General features: G+C 43.3%; 1 protein-coding gene and 1 long non-coding RNA gene across 3 annotated transcripts in view; one reads left to right on the top strand and one right to left on the bottom strand.

Annotated features, from left to right (window-relative positions):
• Positions 1-19,796, top strand: part of Map2k6 (mitogen-activated protein kinase kinase 6) — a 110,991-nt gene that overhangs the window by 20,463 nt on the left and 70,732 nt on the right. Inside the window, exon 1 of one of the 2 annotated variants that reach the window (XM_078041788.1) lies at positions 16,783-16,926. The exons of the other annotated variant lie outside the window; for it this stretch is intronic. The gene's annotated coding sequence lies outside the window, so the exon portion shown is untranslated. Of the gene's footprint in view, positions 1-16,782; positions 16,927-19,796 lie in introns of those variants that run through there. 2 annotated transcript variants of the gene reach the window in all.
• Positions 9,624-13,152, bottom strand: LOC144375996 (uncharacterized). Its single transcript, XR_013435971.1, has 2 exons — positions 12,660-13,152; positions 9,624-12,031 (listed from the first exon to the last, which is right to left on the bottom strand). It is a non-coding gene; the product is annotated as an uncharacterized LOC144375996 (long non-coding RNA).

Raw genomic sequence — 19,796 nt, 5'->3', positions numbered from 1 at the left:
GGTCAAATTGCTTCTCCATGGTACAAATGTTAGTATGTTGTGCTTCCAGTGTTGGAATCCAAGTCTTTCTGATCCCATGTAGATTGCATGTCCTGTCTGAGGATATTGTTGCACTCTGTTCCTACACCATGGCTCACCCTGTTCCTCTGAATATATATCCCTTCATTTTTTCCCTTTTTCCCTTCCTCCCTCCCTCTCTCCCTCCCTTCCTTTTTCTCTTCTCTCTTCTTTTCTTGTAGTGCTGGGGACTCAAACCCAAGGCTTTGAGCATGCTAGGCAAGTGCTCTACCACTGAGCTACATTCCCTACTTTCTTCTCACTTTTTCTAAAGGTCTTTTCTTTTTGTATTTAAACATCCTGAAAACAACATTGCCTTGGGCTGTCTTCTCTCTGGCTAGAATATTGACCTTAGCTACCAAAAATAAGAGTAGCATTTCTTGTATTCACACACCAGACACTATGCTCAATATTGTGTAAGTATTGTCTGATTGGGATCTTACGAGAACTTTATGAGGTACCTATTTTTATTACCACTTAAAAACTTAGAAGCTTTGGAAAGTATTTGAAATTATTCAGAGGCAAGCGAGTTAGGAAGGGGTTAAACAGAGATCTGAACCTTTCGTACTTCTTGGTCAGTATGTCTATACTATCCAGGTTCCCAACCTGTAGGATTCTCTCCTGTGTGAGAGACCAATCTTGCATGTGACTGAGTCACACTCCCTGGCTGGGTGCTGAGGCGCTCAGTCACAGAAATGTGGCAGAGATATCCCCACCCTTCTTGGGTTCCAGGGTTGGTGTCTTGTGCATGGGTGTGTCTTGCTCACCTGTTCCTTTGTAATATAACCCCTTGCCCTGTTTAGGATACAGTGTTCCATGAAAGTGCCTTGTGTGTGTCCCCTTCTCTTACTGTGCCTTTGGGTGTGTCCTACCCAGGTATCAGCCAACCTGCTTACAGTGGACATCATGAAGATAGACTCAGCTCCCCTTGCCTCATTTAAATAGCTTCTCCTCAATAAAAGGGGCCAGCGCGTGCTCTTGCTCTCTCTCTTCCTGCAGACCTTCAAGGTCAGAGGAGCCGTCACGGTGACCCCAAAGAAAATGGTATTTGTGTCTCTTGTGTGGTTATTTTGCGCAGCCCAAACAGCCCAGTTCAACTGGAGTGACCCCTGGTCACTATTTAGTCACGAACAGAAACCCAGCACTCCTGGACTATGCCTGGTCCCCTGTGGCTGCCTCCTTTTCAACACCACTCATTCTCTTCTACATCTCACAATCTTATTCCTACCTTCTCCACATTACTGACACTATTCTTATGGTTCTCTTGTTATTTTATTCCTTTTTTATTTCCTTTCAATTTAGAGAACTTCTTCAGCCATTCTTTGTCATAGTTTCTCTTCATTTGAGAATGTCTCGATTTCTTCTTCGCTTAGTTTCCTTGGATATAGAATTTCCCACCGACAGTTTTCTCATAGGATTTGAAAAAAAAATATGCCATTTCCTTCTAGCCTCCATTGTTTCTGTTCAGAAATCTGTTGCCATTCAACTTGTTTTCTCCTATAAACAATGCATTATTTTTTTCTGGCTACTTTCAAGATTTTTTTGCCCCCCTGTAGTTTTCTAGAAGTTTTATTGTCATGTGTTTGGGTGTGAATTTCTTTGGATTTATCCTGTTTGGGTTTCCCCAGCAGATCGTAGTGGTATGAATCCATAGGTATATGTGTGTATCAGTGTGTGTGTGTGTGTGTGTGTGTGTGTGTGTGTGTATGTGTGAAATCTTTGTCTCAAATCTCAGAAAATGTCATCCATTGCTTCTTTGACCGCTTTTTTAGTTCCACTTTCTCCTCTTCACTGAGACTCCAAAAATATAGATGTTATATGTATCTTTTGTTGTAGTCTCACATGTCCCTGAAGAGGAATGGTGACTGACACTCTCAAAACATAATGACCACAGTAGAGATACAGTGACACAGAGCACAAGTAGGTGGTGAATGGAGAGTCCGGGAGGGAGGTTAAGCAAACTTCACAGAGAAGTAACATTTGAACTGGTCTTTGAAGGATCTGAATGCATCAGCAAGGGGAGCACATTCTAGTTAGAGAGGAGGATCTGGGAAAAGCAAAGGAGGCGTGGACATGTCCTGTAGGGTATATAAGTTTCTCAGTACCAGTGGGTATGTCCGGAGAGTGCCATCCTTAGGACACTGGAACAGAAGGGGTGGTGCGAGGTATCACCAAAGCTCAATTTTTTTTTTAATGTAAAAAACTTTATACACTTCTTCTAATATCCTATTCTACTTCTACAAAAATGTTCTGAATCAAGCTGGTCTTAAACTACTTGCAGATGAGCTAATGTTCTAGGTTTGCTTTTCTGTATCTCTGGACTACAATTTGGTGACTTTCAGGGATATTTCCCCCTCCTCTATCCTGTGGTTTGCTCTGTGGAATGTATTGTGAATGGAAAGGTTGAACAGGGTCCCTGAAGTTTTGCAGTACTTCATTTAGAGGTTTCTGGAGAGGTGCTTTTGTTAGTCCTGGTTGACTTCTTGGTCTTAAGGATGATTTCTGAGTCAATGAAATTCTTTGTCAAAAGCTGCAGAAATCAGTTCTTTCTAATTTGGGCAAGAAAAGAATCCATTGCAAGAATTTAGAGTAGCTTATTCCAGAGGGCCAGAGAACCAGACAGAGATGGAGCTGGAACCAAACCCCAAAGTATACCAAGGAAGGGTCTGGTGCAGATGCCTCTGCTGCCCCCGTGGGTACATCTGTCAGCCTGCACCACTACTACTGGACATGGCTTGTGGCCATCATCAGAATTGCTGCTAATATATCCTACAAACTGGATGGAGATGCCACCATCATTGTCAGGTGCTGAAATGGATCTTGTACTGTTTCTCCCTGTTCACACGCATCAGGTACAGATTCTATCTTTGTATTGGTTACTCTGGGCCCATACTCGGGCTGCAAAGGATGCTGGTAAAGTGAGTATCCAGCGCCTAAGATTCTGTAATGAGTGACAGGCTCAATTCTCCAAACACAGAAGGGGACTAAGATGTCAAATGCATGTCTAATGTCCACTGCAGTCTCAAGCTGTCTATTGCATACATGCCACCAACGTTCTTTCACTGGAGTCTAATGGGAAACCCACAGTGCATTTGCAACAGGAAAAAGCTTTTACCAACTCTCTGAGATAGAGGAAGGAAACTCGACTCAGGGAAGTTAAGCAGCAGGGAGAAAACTCTTGAGTCTTAGATTACTTACTGACCTCAAAAGCAAAAGGGCTGGCTCAGCCTTCGCTAGGTCTGTCAGTGAGCTAATTCTGGTTCACCAAACAAAAGTGAGATTTTAAATGTGGATGGCCTTGCCTTGATTTGTGGACGATGTTCAGAAATCATAGATAAAGGTAATTTTTGTTTGGCTCATAATAAACATTGGATGAACTAGAACCAAGTGCCTTTTCTTGTTTTGCAGATGGGGAAACTATTGCATGTTTAGATGTAGTTATATAACTACCAGGTGGTAAACCCAAGGCTGGGACCCAGTTTTTCCACATCTCTTTTGATATTTTTCTCACTGTTCTGTATTTCCTCACAAGAATTCCCTTTTCTTTGTGTTATATGTAAATGAATTGGGCTTGAAGCCTGCACCATAAGGGGTATTAAAAGAACCCCAAGTTTTATACATAATGATTGGGTTGATAGGGACATAACCATTGATTTTACTTCTCATGGATGGTTCCTCAGATGTGGGATGTGCATTTCTATGCTCTGGTTTAAAAAAAGTAAACTTTTGTGAATTTTTCCCTTTTTATTTGAGGTACTTATACCGTCAACTTCGGTTCCAGATGTATCAGTTCTTGGGCTTAGTTCAAATTTATTTCGAATCATTAAAATATGGCTATCATATCACATAACAAATCATATACGTACACACCTAAGGAGTTAAGAGTGTAGGCAAGGGGAAAAAAAATGTTTATTTTTTGCCCTGCAACAAAGGTATTTTGGGTATGCAGCATGTTGTCTTAGCAGCTGCTGGCTCTTTTAGTGTTAGATTAGCTTTAGTCCTTTCTGGTGATTAACAGAAGCTGGGGTGGGATCTATTACTTTGCCTAAGAATATCAAGTTTATACAATCACGTCAATAATTGACAATTTGCTGTTAAGTGGCAGACTCTAGTGTTCTCCCAGGGCAGAAGAGCACAGAGGAAAGAGACAGGTTGGATTTACGGTAGTCATCAAGTTTTCTGAGTGACGCACAGGAAGCCTAAACTAAGTGCAGAGAGATTGAATTGCTGGGTTGAGACTCCTGTTACATGGGCTATCCAGTAGTGGCAGGATTGGCCAAGCTAAGTCACTTTCTGTACCTCAGTTTCTCCACCACCGTGTGCCAGGCCCCTCATGTTTGTTAGCTCGTTACTCCTTCTCTACTCACCTATTATGGACTTGTATTCTCTGTTTTACAGGTGAGGAAACCAAAGCTCAGAGAAGCCAAGAAATTTTCTTTGAGGTCATGGAGCTAGTGAATAGCAGAGTAGAGGTGCAAGCTTAGATCAGCAACACTCCAGGGACACTCTGCCTCCCTACCTCTGCCTCTCCATCAGCATCATCTGAGTATTCCCCACAGACACCAATGCACAGATGAGCACCTACTTCATCCTTTGCAATGGCCGTGTTTTGGATATATTGGGGAACGGGTGCTTAAAAACACAATTGCTAGACTTAACAGGGATTTTTTTTTTGAGATATTGAATTCTGTAATTCTGTGAAGTCATCATTCACTTGATACTTGAAGCAGGTGTGAGGTTGGGGCTGACTTATATGATTTCATATTTTATTGTCTTCTGTGTTTCCTGTAGATTGAGGAGTCACAGGTAAAGCTAGGTCTGGGGACTGGAATTTGATAATAGGCATGGAAGGCAATTTAGACAAGGGGTGGTAGGTGTTGGAAGAGGGAAGAGATGAAGAAAAGATGAATGTTAGAGTAGTCATTTCATTTGGGGCCATGAGAGGCAGGCAGCAGGGTGAGCATTAGTGGACCAGAGGGGAAGAGTAAGATCAATCAGGAGCAAGCAGAGAGACACTTAGCCCTGGTGGGGAACCCAGGCCAGGGCGACTTGCTGAAGAGCAAACTAGTCCAGGGAAATTCAGAACTGCCACACTGCTGAGGTCACTTGGTAGATGGGGTCATTTCAACCTGAAATTGAAAGGCTGCATCTGGATCTAAGCAGAAAGAGGACCAAATGACTCTAGGGGTAGGGGTGAAGGGGACAATATTCACCTAAATATCGTCACAGCATATCTCTAATTTGTCTTGCTGTTTCTAATTGATGTCCCCAGGACTTGTTGCCCACCAGTAAACCAAGCAATGACTCTATTATCTAGCTCTGCAGGGAAATATCATCATACTTTTTTTTTTTTAAAAAACTCAGGTTTAGCTCTGTAAGCACTGAGACCTGATTTAACCATGTTCCCCCCCGCCCCATGGGGCGCTTTCTAAAAGGCACTTTTCTTTTTCTTGTTATGTGAGTGCCGTCCAACTTTTTATTTAGGAAATTCGATCATTTTGCTGGTCTGCAGTGTATAGAGAGCCCGTTAGAGGCTGCTAAGGTGTGGGCCTTTCTGTTCCCAGACTGTGGTTGAGGGGTCATGATATCCCCAAGGCTGCCTTGCCCGCTCCCTGCAGCTGGAGTGTCTGCCAGTTCCCGCCCTGGCTCCACACTGGATGGCGGCCGCCCCTGGCCACAGCTGTTTTCGTCCTCTGTTGTAGTTTTCTTCTACTATTTTTCTCAGCCACATCTTCACTCCTGATGCCTGGGGTTCACTTCTGTCACCATTCCCAGGTAACCTTCCTTCTGGTCTGCATACCGATGATTTGCAGGCCTGGATGTCCCTTAGGGGATTTAGTGCCTCCTGGCTCTTTGCAGCACTGCTTGGGGGTCACTGGGAAGGGGGATGCCTTCCTTTCCTCCTTTGACTCTTATTTCTTCTGTCCTTGGGGTTCATGTCTTGCTTCAGTTGCTAAAAAGAAAGGCTCCCTTAACCATGGAGGTGTTAGGAGGCATGGTAGGGCTCGCTGGGCAGAGCTGTCCTGGGTCATCAGCCATGTGTGGTGTGCCAAGTTCAAGGGCAAAGATCAGCACCTTCCGGGTTGCACACTTTGGCAAGGACATCACTAACCCTTGGATGATATTGGGGAAAGATTATAAAGAAGCCCATTTTTCTCTTCCTGCTAGTATTATTAAGAGCATAGATTTGGAGTTGGGCTACTTGGGTTCAAATCCCTGCCCTTCCACTTACTACCTGTGTAACTGGGTTAGTCAACTTTTTGTCACTGTGTCCAAAGGACCTAACAGGAGTTAGAGAAGAAAAAGGTTTATTTGGGGGCTCATGGTTGGCTGATTCCATTGCTGTAGGCCTGAGATGAGGCAGCAGAACACCAGGGCAGAAAGGCAGGTGGAGGAAAGTTGTTCAGCTCAAGGCAGCAGGAGTCAGAGAGAGAGAGGGGAGAGGGGAGGAGGGAGGGGGGAGGGGGAGGGGGGAGAGGGGACAGAGGGAAGAGGGGAGAGGGGAGGGGGGAGAGGGAAAGGGAAAGAGAGAGAAGCCAGGGACCAGATATGTAATCTCCAAAGACAGACCCCCGTGGCTTATTTCCTCCAGCCACACCCCTCTTGCTAAGGAAGCTGGCACAGGTGGAAGGAGGAGTTGAACAAAGAAACAGGTGTCTAGCTTTTTGAGTTCTTTATATACTCTAGAGATTAGTGCTCTATCCGAGGTGCACGTGGTAAAACATTGCTCACAAGCTGCAGGCTCTTTATTCACCTCACTGATTGTTTCTTTTGCCAAGAAGATGCTTTTTAGATTGAATCCATCCCATTTATTAATTCTTGATTTTAATTCTTGTGCTATAGGAGTCTTATTAAGGAAGTTGGGGCCTATCTGACGTGATGGAGATTAGGGCCAACTTTTTCTTCTATTAGATGCAGAATCTCTGGTTTAATTTCTAGGTCCTTGATCCACTTTGAATTGAGTTTTGTGCCTGGTGAAAGATAGGGGTTTAATTTCATTTTGTTGCATATGGATTTCCAGTGTTCCCAGCACCATTTCTTGAAGAGTCTATCTTTTCTCCAATGTATGTTTTTTGGCACCTTTGTCTAATATAAGATAACTGTAATTATGTGGGTTAGTCTCTGTGTTTTCTATTCTGTACCATTGGTATACCCGTCTATTTTGGTGCCAAATCCATGCTGTTTTTGTTATTGTTGCTCTGTAGTATAGTTTAAGTTGTTCAGGTATAGTGATGCCATCTGCTTCATTCTTCTTGCTAAGGATTGCTTTACCTATTCTGGGTCTCTTATTTTTCCAGATGAATTTCATGACTGCTTTTTTCTTATTTCTATGAGAAATATCATTAGGATTTTGATTGGAATTGCATTAAATCTGTATAATGCTTTTGGTAGTATGGTCATTTTGATAATATTAATTCTGCCTATCCAAGAATAAGGGAGGTCTTTCCATCTTCTAAGGTCTTCTTTAATTTTTTTTTTTAGCATTCTGTAGTTTTCATTGTAGAGGTCTTTCACCTCTTTTGTTAGGTTGATTCCCAAGTATTTTATTTTATTTTTTTGAGGCTATTGTAAACAGGGTAGTTTCCCTCATTTCCTTTTTAGAGTATTTGTCACTGATATACAGAAATGCCTTTGATTTATGGATGTGGATTTTATATCCTGCTATTTTGATGATTTCATTTACTAGTTCTAGAGGTTTTCTGGTGGAATTTTTTTGGTCTTCTAGGTATAGAATCATATTGTTGGCAAATAATGCTAATGTGATTTCTTCTTTTCCTATATGTATCCCTTTAATTTTTTTTGTCTAATTGCTCTGGCCAGTGTTTCAAGAACTATGTTAAATAGAAGTGGTAAAAGAGGGCATCCCTGTCTTGTTCCAGGGTATATAAAGAACTCAAAAAGCTAAACAACAAAAAACCCCAAATAACTCAATAATAAATGGGTCAAGGAACTGAACAGACACTTCTCAGAAGAGGATATACAATCAATCAACAAATATATGAAAAAATGTTCAACATCTCTAGCAATTAGAGAAATGCAAATCAAAACTACTCTAAGATTTCATCTCACCCCAGTCAGCAGCTATTATGAAGACAAACAACAATAAGTGTTGCCAAGGATATGGGAAAAAGGTTCACTCATACATTGCTGGTGGAACTGCAAAATGGTGCAGCCAATCTGGAAAGCAGTATGGCGAGTCCTTGCAAAACTGGGAATGGAACCCCCGTTTGACCCAGCTATCCTACTCCTCAGTGTATACCCAAAGAACTTAAAAACAGCATACTACAGGGACACAGCCACATCAGTGTTTATAGCAGCACAATTCATAATAGCTAAACTGTGGAACTAACCTAGTTGCCCTTCGGTAGATGAATGGATAAAAAAAATGTGGTATATATACACAATGGAATATTACTCAGCAACAAAAGAGAATGAAATCATGGCATTTGCAGGTAAATGGTGGAGAATATAATGCAAAGTGAAGTTAGCCAATCCCCAAAAACCAAATGCCAAATATTCTCTTTGATATAAGGAGGGTGATTCATAGTGGGGTTGGGAGGGGGAGCATAGGAAGATTAGGTGAACTCTAGATAGGGCAAAGTGGAGGGAGGGAAGGAAGGGGGCATGGGGGTAAAAAAGATGGTGGAATGAGATGGATATCATTACCCTAAGTAATGATGTGAATATACTTTGTATACAACCAGATATATGAAAGATTGTGCTCTATATGTATAATATGAATTGTAATGCATTCTGTATAACAAATTAGAATAAAACATTAAAAAAAATCATACAAAAAAAAAAGCGAGAAGCAGGTGTCACAAAGTTTCACTTGGTCCCACGGAAAGCTTTGGAGCTGAAAATGGCCCATCAGGACTCCCATACAGCTACACAGGCTGTCCTGTGCAGGGGCAGAGAACCATGCTGTCATGGCTCTCTTCTGCTGAGGATGGCTCATTGAGAAATCTCAGCAAGGAGAGTGCTCTGGTTGAAGGTGACCCTGAATGGTGTATCCCAGCTTCCACTGCACTCAGGTTGCAATTTGGAGGATGTATGAACCTGAGGGAGGTGGAGGGCAGGAAGGTAGGTTGGGAGTCTATTATAACGATCCCTGGTAAAGATGAGTAAAGTCAGTAAAGTAGCAGCAGTGGGATGTGGAGGTCAGCGTGGGGCAACGTGTGAGGAGGCAGAGTCTATGTCTGATCTAGTTTCCTAACGCAGTGGTTCTTAACTAAAGATGGGGGCTTGCTCCAGGGTATATTTGGCAATGTCTGAAAACATTAAAGCAGATTTTCATTTCTACTTAAAAACACAGAGATGGAAGTAGGGAAAAACAAGCAAATAGTATGGATGATTCTATGAGAATAACCTCTGTTTTTTTTTTTTTTTTTTGCTACAGCAGTAAAAGTTTTGCAAAGAAATAGAACTACTGGGATATGTTTAGAAGGCATTGTTGGTGCTGGGGGTGTATTTCAATGGTGGAGCACATGTTTAGCATGAACAAGGCCCTAGATGATTCAATCCTCAGCACCAGAAGGAAAAAAAAATGCAAAGCATTGTTTAGGTTTTAGCAGAGAAAATCAAATGATGAACAATTTAATGAGGCAATACCTAAAGCTGCTTAGGGAGGTTAGGATATAGGTCGTGGAGAAGCATGATATAAAATATAAATCAAGTTTGTTTCTTAATATTGGCATGATCAGTGGGAACTTGGGTGTCCTCCCCTTCCTTGGCTGAAAGCTGGTTATTGTGCAGAGTGACAGGCTCAGCCAGGTGCACCGAGATGTCCCTGTCTCCTTGGCTGGGACAGACAAATCTGAGCAGAAGGATTTGACAGCTACAGGGGTGCAGATTTCTGGAATGGCCACCGATGGGAGGAGAATAAGAGAAAAATGTAGAAATTCCTGGAGTAGGAACTGTATTATAGGTCTGCAGCCATGGCTTGGAAACATGGTGTTAAAGTAAATATCTTAGGTGTTGGTGACCTCTGTTGCAATTCTGCTTTAGCTTTATTTACTAATTTAGCTTTATTTACTAAAAGAGGTGGTGATCTGGTTTTGGCCTTTGGCTGGTAGTTGGCTGACTCCTGGACTGAAGTCTAGAGAGGAGAGTACACTTACAAAACTGATTTCTTGTGCTTTTTAAGGAAGATGCAGATAATGGAGATGGAGGTTCAACTGTCAGATTTATGATCAAGTGGGGAAAACACATTCGTTTTCTTTATTTTGGTCTCTTTCTCCTGGCCACCTTTCTTTAAATAATTTGAAAGGCTTATATAGGTATGCATATATGCACAGTATTAATCTGAATTGCTTATTGATTGATGATCATTAATGGTATATTATTTTTTGAAGTGTTAAGGAGTGGGAGGAACCTTTTCTTCTCCCCTCTCTTAGTCCTTTGTAAATGCAATTTAGTTATTTTTCTCTTGGGTATAGGCTCTTAGTTCCATTTTCTTCTATTTACCATTTACCTTGGGTCAGTTCTCAGTGTTGATTATATATTAGAATCACCTGGGGAACTTTTAGGCCTTGCCCTGCCCAGACCACATGTGCCACAATTGAGTGGAGCTCCAGAGACAGGCCCAGGCATCATTATATTTTAAAAGTCCTGAGGGATTCCCACATGCAGGCGAGGTGGAGAATCACTTCCTGGGATTTAAAGAAGAAGTAAAAGAGGTCTTCAACGGTTGCTTTAGATGCTGAAATAGAGGGACCTTTACCTCACCGTTGATGGCCCTCAGGTTCTAGACAGGAAAATAGAATTCTTCCAATTTTAAGGGCTGTATTCAGACACACTTATTTCTTAGAGACACAGCTGAAAACCCTTTGTGGTGGGGTTTGGTAGAGGCAATAAAAAGAATACAAGAAAGCGACTGTGACTTGGCTGAGCTCTGTATCTCTAGCCAGAAGTGCTTTCTCCGTCAGGGAGTGCAGTGACAGCCTTTGCTGACGAAGCCTTCCAGGTTCCGGTGATTAAGTCATTACCCACAGAAGCCAACCTTACCAGAGGGTTACAGGAGCAGGACAGATGTTCCCCGTCCAGAGCGGGAGAGCCTCCTGACATGGTCACGGGTGCAGAGATCCCAACGGGACCAAGCTGAAGATGACTTTTGTTTAAAATTAATTTAAAAATATACCTAGGACTATAATAAGGTTTTGTGAGTAGGAACTTTTTAAAGGGATCCCTGTAACCCTTTTGCTCACAAACATCACTCCTTCCATTTAACTTCTGGACGGTTCTAACCTTATGGCACTGAATTGCTCAAGCGTTTAACAAGTCCTGTTTCAAAGACCTAGAGCTTTCATTCTTAAGCAAGAGTTAGTCATGATTTTTCTGGTGGTGGGGGAGGGAAGAGGACAAGGTTCCAAAGTGTTTTCCAGCTGGGAGCAAGTCATCTCTAATGTCCACTGCTTTTTCTTGGGTTCCATTATATAGTTGAGATATTATATAGTTGAGATAGAAGAGTTGCTTTTTTTTTAGTGAGGAATGCTGGAAATGGGTAGGATTCTTTCTACTGCAGTAACTGGATGTCTGACACAAGACCTGGAGTCGCACCGTGCCAGGGCTGGTTAATTTAGTAGTGCAGCCTGCCCTGGCTTTGGATGGTGTCCTTGTGATTCCTGATCCCCTTTACATTTCCTTTCTGGTCACGGAAGAGCTACTGCAGTTCTGACTGTCTTGACATCCTTTGACAGCATCCAAGGTGGGAAGCGCAGAGGGTCTTTCTCCTCTGAGTCTCGCTATGGTTATTTTAATCAGAAAGGAAAATCTTTCAGGAACTCCCAGCAGGCTTCAGACCTGGAGGCGGAAGTTGTGAATTGCAAACCTACCTTGGTAGAGGGGTCACTATGATGGTCCTAGGGGTTTGCTAAGCTTTTCCTGTAAAGAACAAGACTGGGAATGATGTAGGATTCTTGAGCCATTTAAGGGTCTCCGTTTCATAGTCATCTTTTATTTTTTCCTCTTAATCCTATAAAAATATAAAAACCATTATTAGCTCAAGGGGTGTTGTGTGTGGCCATGACCCCAGCATAAACTAATTAATTACATTTCATCTTCTGAGACTGCCACCCACTTTGTGAACAAAACTGTGGGCGTCCAGCAGTGTTTACCTCAGTATCTGATCTGTAAAACTGTTGTGATAGTTGTTAAATGAGGTAACTAAATAAAGGGACACATGTAGCTCTGAATACACCATAGACCCTCAATAATTAGTAGCTACTTTTATTATTATTGTTGTCCTGCTCTTGTTAGTATTCCTGTATCGCTCCTGGGGTAGTCTGCCATCTAAACCCCTTTCGTATGTATGTATGGATTTGTAATTAGACGGTAATAAAGCACTGTTTTGTGATTTTTCAGTCCGGTTTTCCTTCGTTGTGACAGATTTGGCCTTTTAATCCCATATCTGGTCCATTCATACAAAAGTTTAAGGTCCTTTGGTAGTGGTTAATTTGATGAAGAAATTTAGGATAGGAAATTTGGGTATTAGTTTTATTCGAATGAGTATATTATTGTCACTAGGTAAAAAGTAACCCCAGAATCTCAGTAACTGATGACAAAAAAAAAATGTCATTTCTTGTTGGTGGTGCCCATCTCACCTCAATCAGCAGAGATTCCTGCTCCACCCTGTGACTCAGGGATCCAGCCTAATGGAGACTCCACCTCCATGTTCCTCAGTTCACCAATGACAGAGGAAAGAGAGAGACTCTTTCCTTGAACTGTTGAGGTTCTTGCTGCCTCAGCCTCGAGTGACATGTTTCACTTCTGCTCTTCAGTGGCCAGAACTGAGCACATGGGTCAACTAGAAGGAGGACTAGGAAATATGGGAACACACATAGGATATTGGGCAAGCAGTACTATTCCCTTCCCTAATCCCACTGCTTTATTAATATTCTTCCACAATGAATCAGTGATGCTGTAGCATTTTAACACTGGTAGTTTCTAGTTCTTTATTTTCTATCTTGTCTCAAATTCTTGTTTATCCAATTCTTGTTTTTTTTTCTTTTTTTTTTTTAGAGATATTTTTGGATCACATTCTTCTCTTTCCCATATCTTTTCCGTTTCTTATAAAAGTTTAGACTCTTAACAGTTATGTCTAAAGTTAGAATGAATAAATAAGAAAATGATAGGAGTGAAAAGGATAACAGAATCAGATTACTTATTAAATATGGAAATTCAATGAGACATTGTTGTAATTTAAAAACCATCTTTTGCCCTTTGAATATTCCTCTCACCAGGTGGGCATCCACTTGGGGTGAAATTCTCCTGTAGAGCACATCAGGCAGTGTCTAAGGGCATGTTAGATTGTCATAACAAATGGGAGTTGCTATCAGCATCTAGTGGGTGGAAGCCAGGGGTGCTGCTAACAGTCTCAGAGACCCAGAACAGCCTCGGACAATGGAGAATGATCAGGCCCCAAGGCCAAAAGTACTGAGACTGAAAACTTGGCCTCTTTCTCTTACTAGTTACCTCTAAGGTCTTCATTCTTAATCTGACTCTTCATCTTTATATGACCCTGACCTATTTCCAATCTGTGTGGGACGTACACAGGTAAAAAATGGAACTCTCAAAAGTGCATGTAGTAAGTTGATTCTCCAATAGATTTTGTGATTTTTTAAGTAGACTTTCTCAGGGTTTAAGTAGAATCCCTGAAAACAATTTTTCATAGTTTCACATTTGTCCTCAAGATTTGCATATGGGTGAAGTTCTAAAATATTTCACACTGATCATCCAAGTCACCACGGTTAACATGTAATTCACAAATAGTTAAAACTGTGACTCATTCAAGTAGATAATGAGCATATACAGCAAAGACTTATATAATTCATTAGTGAGAGAAGCAAACTTGGGACTGATGGTGTAACTTAGTGGTAGACTGTTTGCCTAGCATATGTGAGGCCTTGGGTTCAATCTCCAGCGCACACACACATACACATACACACACAAACACACACATGCACACTCACACACACAGACACACAAAAACAGCAAAACTGGCTTATGGGAGAAATCCAGAGATTGAGAACTTGTAGATCCTGAAAAGAACACTGGCATACAAGTGATAGTTTACATGCAAAACTGCTTAATATCTTTTAGAGCTACTCTTAATTATGGACGTTATTTTTGCCAGACAGAAATCATTTGCATTTATATGAATATTAACACAAGATAACATGACCTCACTGAGTCTGGACCCTCAATGATGGTAAATAGAAGAATAGACAATTAGATGGTGCTTTAGTACCATGGTTCTCACTGTTTAGCCTGCATTAGACTCACCTCGGGGACTTGTTGAAATGAGATTTTTGGCCCAGTCTCAGTTTCTCATTCAGTGGGTTTGGGTGGTTACATCAGCATTCCTCAAAAGTTTTTCAAGTAATGTTGACAACTGGTGATCCAAGTACTTTACTTGGAGAGTTGCTTACTGCTATAGCTTGGATCTGGTATGTCTCCCAAAGGCTCCATGTTAAAAACTTGGTCTTCATCATGGTGCTATTAGAAGGTGGTAGAGCCTTTGAGATGTGGGGCCCATGGGAGGTCGTAGGTCATTAGGGTCATGCTCTTAAAGGAGATGGTGGGAGTTCACCCCCTTCCTATTTCCTGCTTCCTGGCCGCCCTTAGGTGAGCAGCTCCTTCTGCCATGTGCTCCTCCCACGATATGCTGCCTTGCCACAGGCCCAAAAGCAATGGGGAAAAGTAATGGCCACAACAGTCTATGGCCTGAACTTCAGAGAATCATTGATTCTAGAAATTGGCTTGAAGCTAGCTTCTCCAATGTAGGAACCAGTCTTTGAAACTCACAGTCTGGCCAGCTCAGCACTACCCATCTATGACTTCTATAAGGTGCATCTAGTAAGTGGAGGGGGACATGCTGCCGTCATATAGGGATGTGCTTGGTTGGGTGAATAGTTTTCTCAATAGCATCTAGGAATCTTGGTGAATTTCCCCTGTTGGTTTCTTACCACTAAATCCTGTTATTTTTACCCTGAGATGTCTCCCGCATCTGGCCTTCACTCTTTGTTCTGCTCACTGCTGGTCATCTTTAAGGGTACTCTTACGTGACCTGTCCTTACATGTATAGATCTGGTCAGTCTACAAGCCCGTCCTCTACTGCAGCTAAGGATCATCACTCTTCTGCTGTAAACTGCCCCACTGCTGCTTCGGGCCATCAAGATAAGAGCCAGCCTCCCAGCTCGGAAGCCCTGCCTGACCTAGTGCTTCAGGCCACCCGTATGGAGCTCTCACAGCCCACGTCCCCCCACATACTGTTCCCTTTTAGAACACGTCCTTTGCCTTCGACACTTGGACATTGTGGGGTCATCCTTTCTGACCATCCCTAGTGCTCTTTCCTGTGAGCTTCCTTAGCAAGAGTTCTCACTTCGGAGAGACCTTAGCACCTTTCCATGACGGGAGCTGCTTCTCTGGAAGGACGCAGCTTGGGAACCTGCAGGATGAGGTTGTGGGTTCCCGCTAGTGCCTCTCAATTTTGTGCGCCAATGAGAAACGTTTCAGGAAGGACCCCCTTTTCCGAGCTCTGTTGTGGTGTTCCCCTGTCTTATCAATGCCTGTTGACATATTCACCCCTCCCCCATAATGAGTGATATGAATTTGGAAATTACCAGTGCTTTGCCCACAGCAGGTGTTTTTCATGCTGCAAGGCATGAAGGAGTCCAGTTTGGGATTTTCATAGGGCTGCCTCTCTTTGAAGCACATCCTTTACTGGGGCTTTGCTACTCAAGTATGGTCCCTTAACCTGTAGACCAGCAGCCTGGCAGCCTCAGAACGCTTGTTAGAAAAGCAGGATCTCCAATCTCATCCCAGATGTGCTACTTTGGATTCTGTATCCTGTCAACATCCCAGGGAAATTCCTATGTACTTTAAAGGAAGAGAAACACCGTTTTAGGCTGGTCTCAAAATTATGATCCTGCAGCATCCTACAACACAATCAACCTTTGAATGCAGGGATCCTAAACAAATCACCCCTTCCATCCATCCTTCCTTCCCTCCCTTTCTTCTTGCATTTCTTCCCACCTCCTCTTCTTCTCTTCAAAATGCACATTCACAATAACTGCCTAGACCTAGTGAATCAGTCTCGGTGGAAGACCATTGTATTTTAAACAGACACCCCAGGTATTTGTTCGTATCACCCTGGAGTTTTAAGGACCATATCCCAGCTCATGTGCTATCTTTGATTCCCCCCAGAACTTTGGACTGGGGAGGTCCATCCTTAAAATCAATACTAACTCTTACACGTCTGTACCCTCCCCTTCTCTAGTTTCCTCGTTACTGTTAAAAGGGCTGTCATGCTCCTGCCCATTATCAAAATACTCCTTTACCCAAATGTGCAGCGTTTCTGAGTTCTGGGAAGAAAGAAAAAGAGGTTTTTGTTTGCCTCTGTGTTTGTTTCTGGTTAACTCCCATTTCTGTGCTTCTGCCCGTCTCAGGTCAAATTCATGGTGTGTGGCTGCTCTCCGTTTTCTGTTTTCTCAGTACTCACTCGTCTCTTGGTGCCTGGAGTCTGGCTTCTCTCCCCACTTCACCACCAAAACTTTTCTAGCATAGGTCACCAGGGACTTCCTTATTTTTAAATCCAGTGACCTTTTGGAGCAGTTTAAAGCAAACCTCTTAAAGGTTGGCAACCATATAAAAAAAAAAATCATGTATTTGGTTCTGACCTCCTTCGCTGGTGTGCAGAGTGGAGCACGGATGTCTGCCTTGGAGCCAGGGAGAAGTTGGACTTTACTCTGGTTTCATTTGCCAATCCCCAGGGCAGAAAAGTAGTTAGTTCTTGAAAGCCTTTATACTGAAGAACGTGTTTTACAAATCCGGGTTTACTAAGTTCCTTTAATGACCGAGTCTCTTCAGGTAAGTGGGTGTCTCTACTTGTCCTGTGAAGGTTTACATTCTGTAGGTGTTTCTGATCCACGTCTTCCCTTATTTTATAGAATGCCCCATATTCAGAGGAGCTACGTAAGGCATGATTTTCTCTTAAAAACCTGTAAGCTAAAATCTTTAAAATCTAAGGAAGGGGAAGTACTTAGATTAAAAGAAGATAGAAAAAGAAATGCACAGAATTTAGGGACGAAAGTGGAGCTACATTGAGACATCTCCGGTGCAGCTTTAGAGGACAGAGGCAACTGTGTGAGGAGGACCGGGCGGTGTGAGGTCACCTGGTGTTACTGAAGGACTATTGAGAGAGCAGGGTGGGAAAGTAGGTGCACGGGGAGGAGCCTAAGGTGATGTGGAGGCAGCAGGACCCGGTCTCTGTGATAGCAAAGAGGACTGAGAACGAGAGCAGTACCATCCTGAAAGATGAGAGAGATCAGTAAGCAAACTAGGGCAAACGTTTAGCTTAGACCTGAGAGCCCGGGGTTCAGCATAGAGAAGTCGCTTGGTGCTCTGGACACTGAGACCAGGTCACCACAGGTGAGAGGCTCAGGGAGAGAATGTGCTGAGGACAGAATCTGCGGTCAGGCCAGGCTTTGATGCAAAGGAATAAAGGAAGAACTACTTAGAAAAGTAGGAGGAAATTCTGTTTGATGCAGATTTGAAACACCCACGACCCCTTTCCGACTAGCACTTTGTAAGAAGTCCCTTTTACAGTGGCGTGACGGGTGTTCCTTATTACTTTGGTTCCTGGAGTAACTCAGAGCGAATCTATTCCCCTTTCCATGTGACAAGCTCGTGAAATGATTGGAAGAGAGCTCCTCGTGGTTTTCCTTCATCTCTTCCTCTGTGGGGTAGGCACTTCCGATTCCCCCCACCTGTGTGTATGTGATGAAACTCTTCACGGCACCACCAACACAGCCAGCGGCCCGTGGCTCCGACGAGCGGGAGGGAATGAGGCTGGGGGCTTGGCCTGGTCTTCATCTCCTTCCCTTCCTCCCCAGATGCTTCTTCCTTCCAGTTTTCACAGCCGACTTTGTGGGACTTGTGGGTCAGTGAGCCCGGGATGGCGGAGGGAGAGCCCCAGGAGCCATGAATAGTTTTGTGTGGTGGTGTGCTTTTCTGACTCTTTATGGGGCCTGACAGGGTGGTTTTGTTCTGGGGAGAGCTGGTTTGAGAAAGCAGGCTGCTGAGAAAGCTGTGGGGCTCCTCTGCCCTCTGGGGCTGTCTCCAAGACCCCCCCCCCCCACTACCAGAGAGCTGTGACTTAGCATCCTGAAGGCTCTCCCGGTCCCCTGGGGGGCATCTGAAGCCTTTGCATCCTCACCCTACATCTAACCCCGGCAGGAGCGGAACTGTGGCCCACTTTACCAGTGGCCCACTTTACCAGCCTGACAGTTGTTTAGGAAGGAGCCCCGGCCAGCAGGGTTCCATTTCTATCGTCAATCACACAATCCAAAAGGAAGGAAAAAAAAAAAAAAAAAACCACACTCAAGGAAAAAAGAAAGAGCCAGCATCTGCGGACCACTTCTCAACACTCTCCCTTCCTGGTTGGGAGCTGCGTTTGCTTTCTCGGACAGAAAATGCCGTGTCAGAATTTACGTGTAGCAGTGTGAAAGGAGGCAATTTGGAGAGAGGGTGAAAGGAGTGAGGGGTTCACATTTGGAATGAATTATGCACGTTTGGGATTGCAACACACAAACCCGATGCCGAGTTTCTCGCCTCAGGCCCTCCTGCTTTATCCCACGGCCCCGGCACATTGCAGAATCCTTCCCTGGGAGGCTTTGCTTTGAAGGCAGTAAGAGGAACCCTAGAAAGAGTGGACACAGGAATTTCCAGCCCAGGTAGCAGGGAGCAAGCTAGCTTCTCCTCTGCCTAGAAAATGGACTCTGGTCAGCTGCTCACGTGGCCAGTACCTGTCAGCAGTGAAGAGATGCTTGGCCAGTTTCTGTGGGTCCAGCATGTGCAGCTGCCTTAGAAAACGACAGGAGAACAGAGTGTACAACTGAACGCTGCAGGATGTGTATCGAGTCGTCTGTGTCTTCCTGAAGATTTTTAGAGTGAATTCTACACCAGTAATCAACAGAACTTCAGGTTCAAGTCCCAGTTCTACCCTGTTTTCATTTGAAGACCTTGGGTGAAGTTCTGAACCACTCTGAACTCCAGTTTCATCTCTATGTCAGATGCCACGGATATTTTTTGCTCTGTGTATGTTACCCTGCATGTTGAGTCTCGGCCTCCTTTCTGAGCCTATTCTGCGTTTTCCTCCTTCTTCACACTCTCTGCTCTGGGCTCTCGACTAGGTTTTCCTCAGGTCCTTAAGACCTTCCTGCCTCCGTATCCTTGTGCTAAAGGGAATCATGGCTACATATGGTCTCATCATCTTGCTCTCTTCTGTATGTTTCAAATCTCTTACAATGAAAGGCCGAGCAGTGAAGAAAAGTTTTCTGTATTCTTCAAGCCAGAGGCGATCTCTTCCACACATGTTGGAAGCTTCCCTGTGGCAGGTTCTTAAGACATCTGCTTCCTGTTATGGCTGTTGACAAGCAAGTATAGACAGTCATCAGAAGACCGTGCATCCTGATTTACCCAGGACAGTCCTGGAAGACTCCTCTGAACTGAATTACATCTGAGTTGGCATCTACTCCAGATCATTATTATGATTTTAAAACAAACTTTCGTTATTTAATGATTGCATTCAATGAAGCCAGGACAGGTCTTATGGATGACTGCTTTTCACTTTCAGTTTCTATCATGGTCTCTGTTAGATGTCAATCCAATGAACAGATTTCTTTTTTTTTTTTTTTTTTTACACAGGGATGCACGCAAAAAGGAACTGGTACTGATGC

Source organism: Ictidomys tridecemlineatus, chromosome 3, assembly GCF_052094955.1.
Source record: "Ictidomys tridecemlineatus isolate mIctTri1 chromosome 3, mIctTri1.hap1, whole genome shotgun sequence".
Lineage (NCBI taxonomy): Eukaryota > Metazoa > Chordata > Mammalia > Rodentia > Sciuridae > Ictidomys > Ictidomys tridecemlineatus.
Note: the sequence above shows the minus strand (reverse complement) of the source record. Positions and strands in the feature narration are given on the sequence as shown.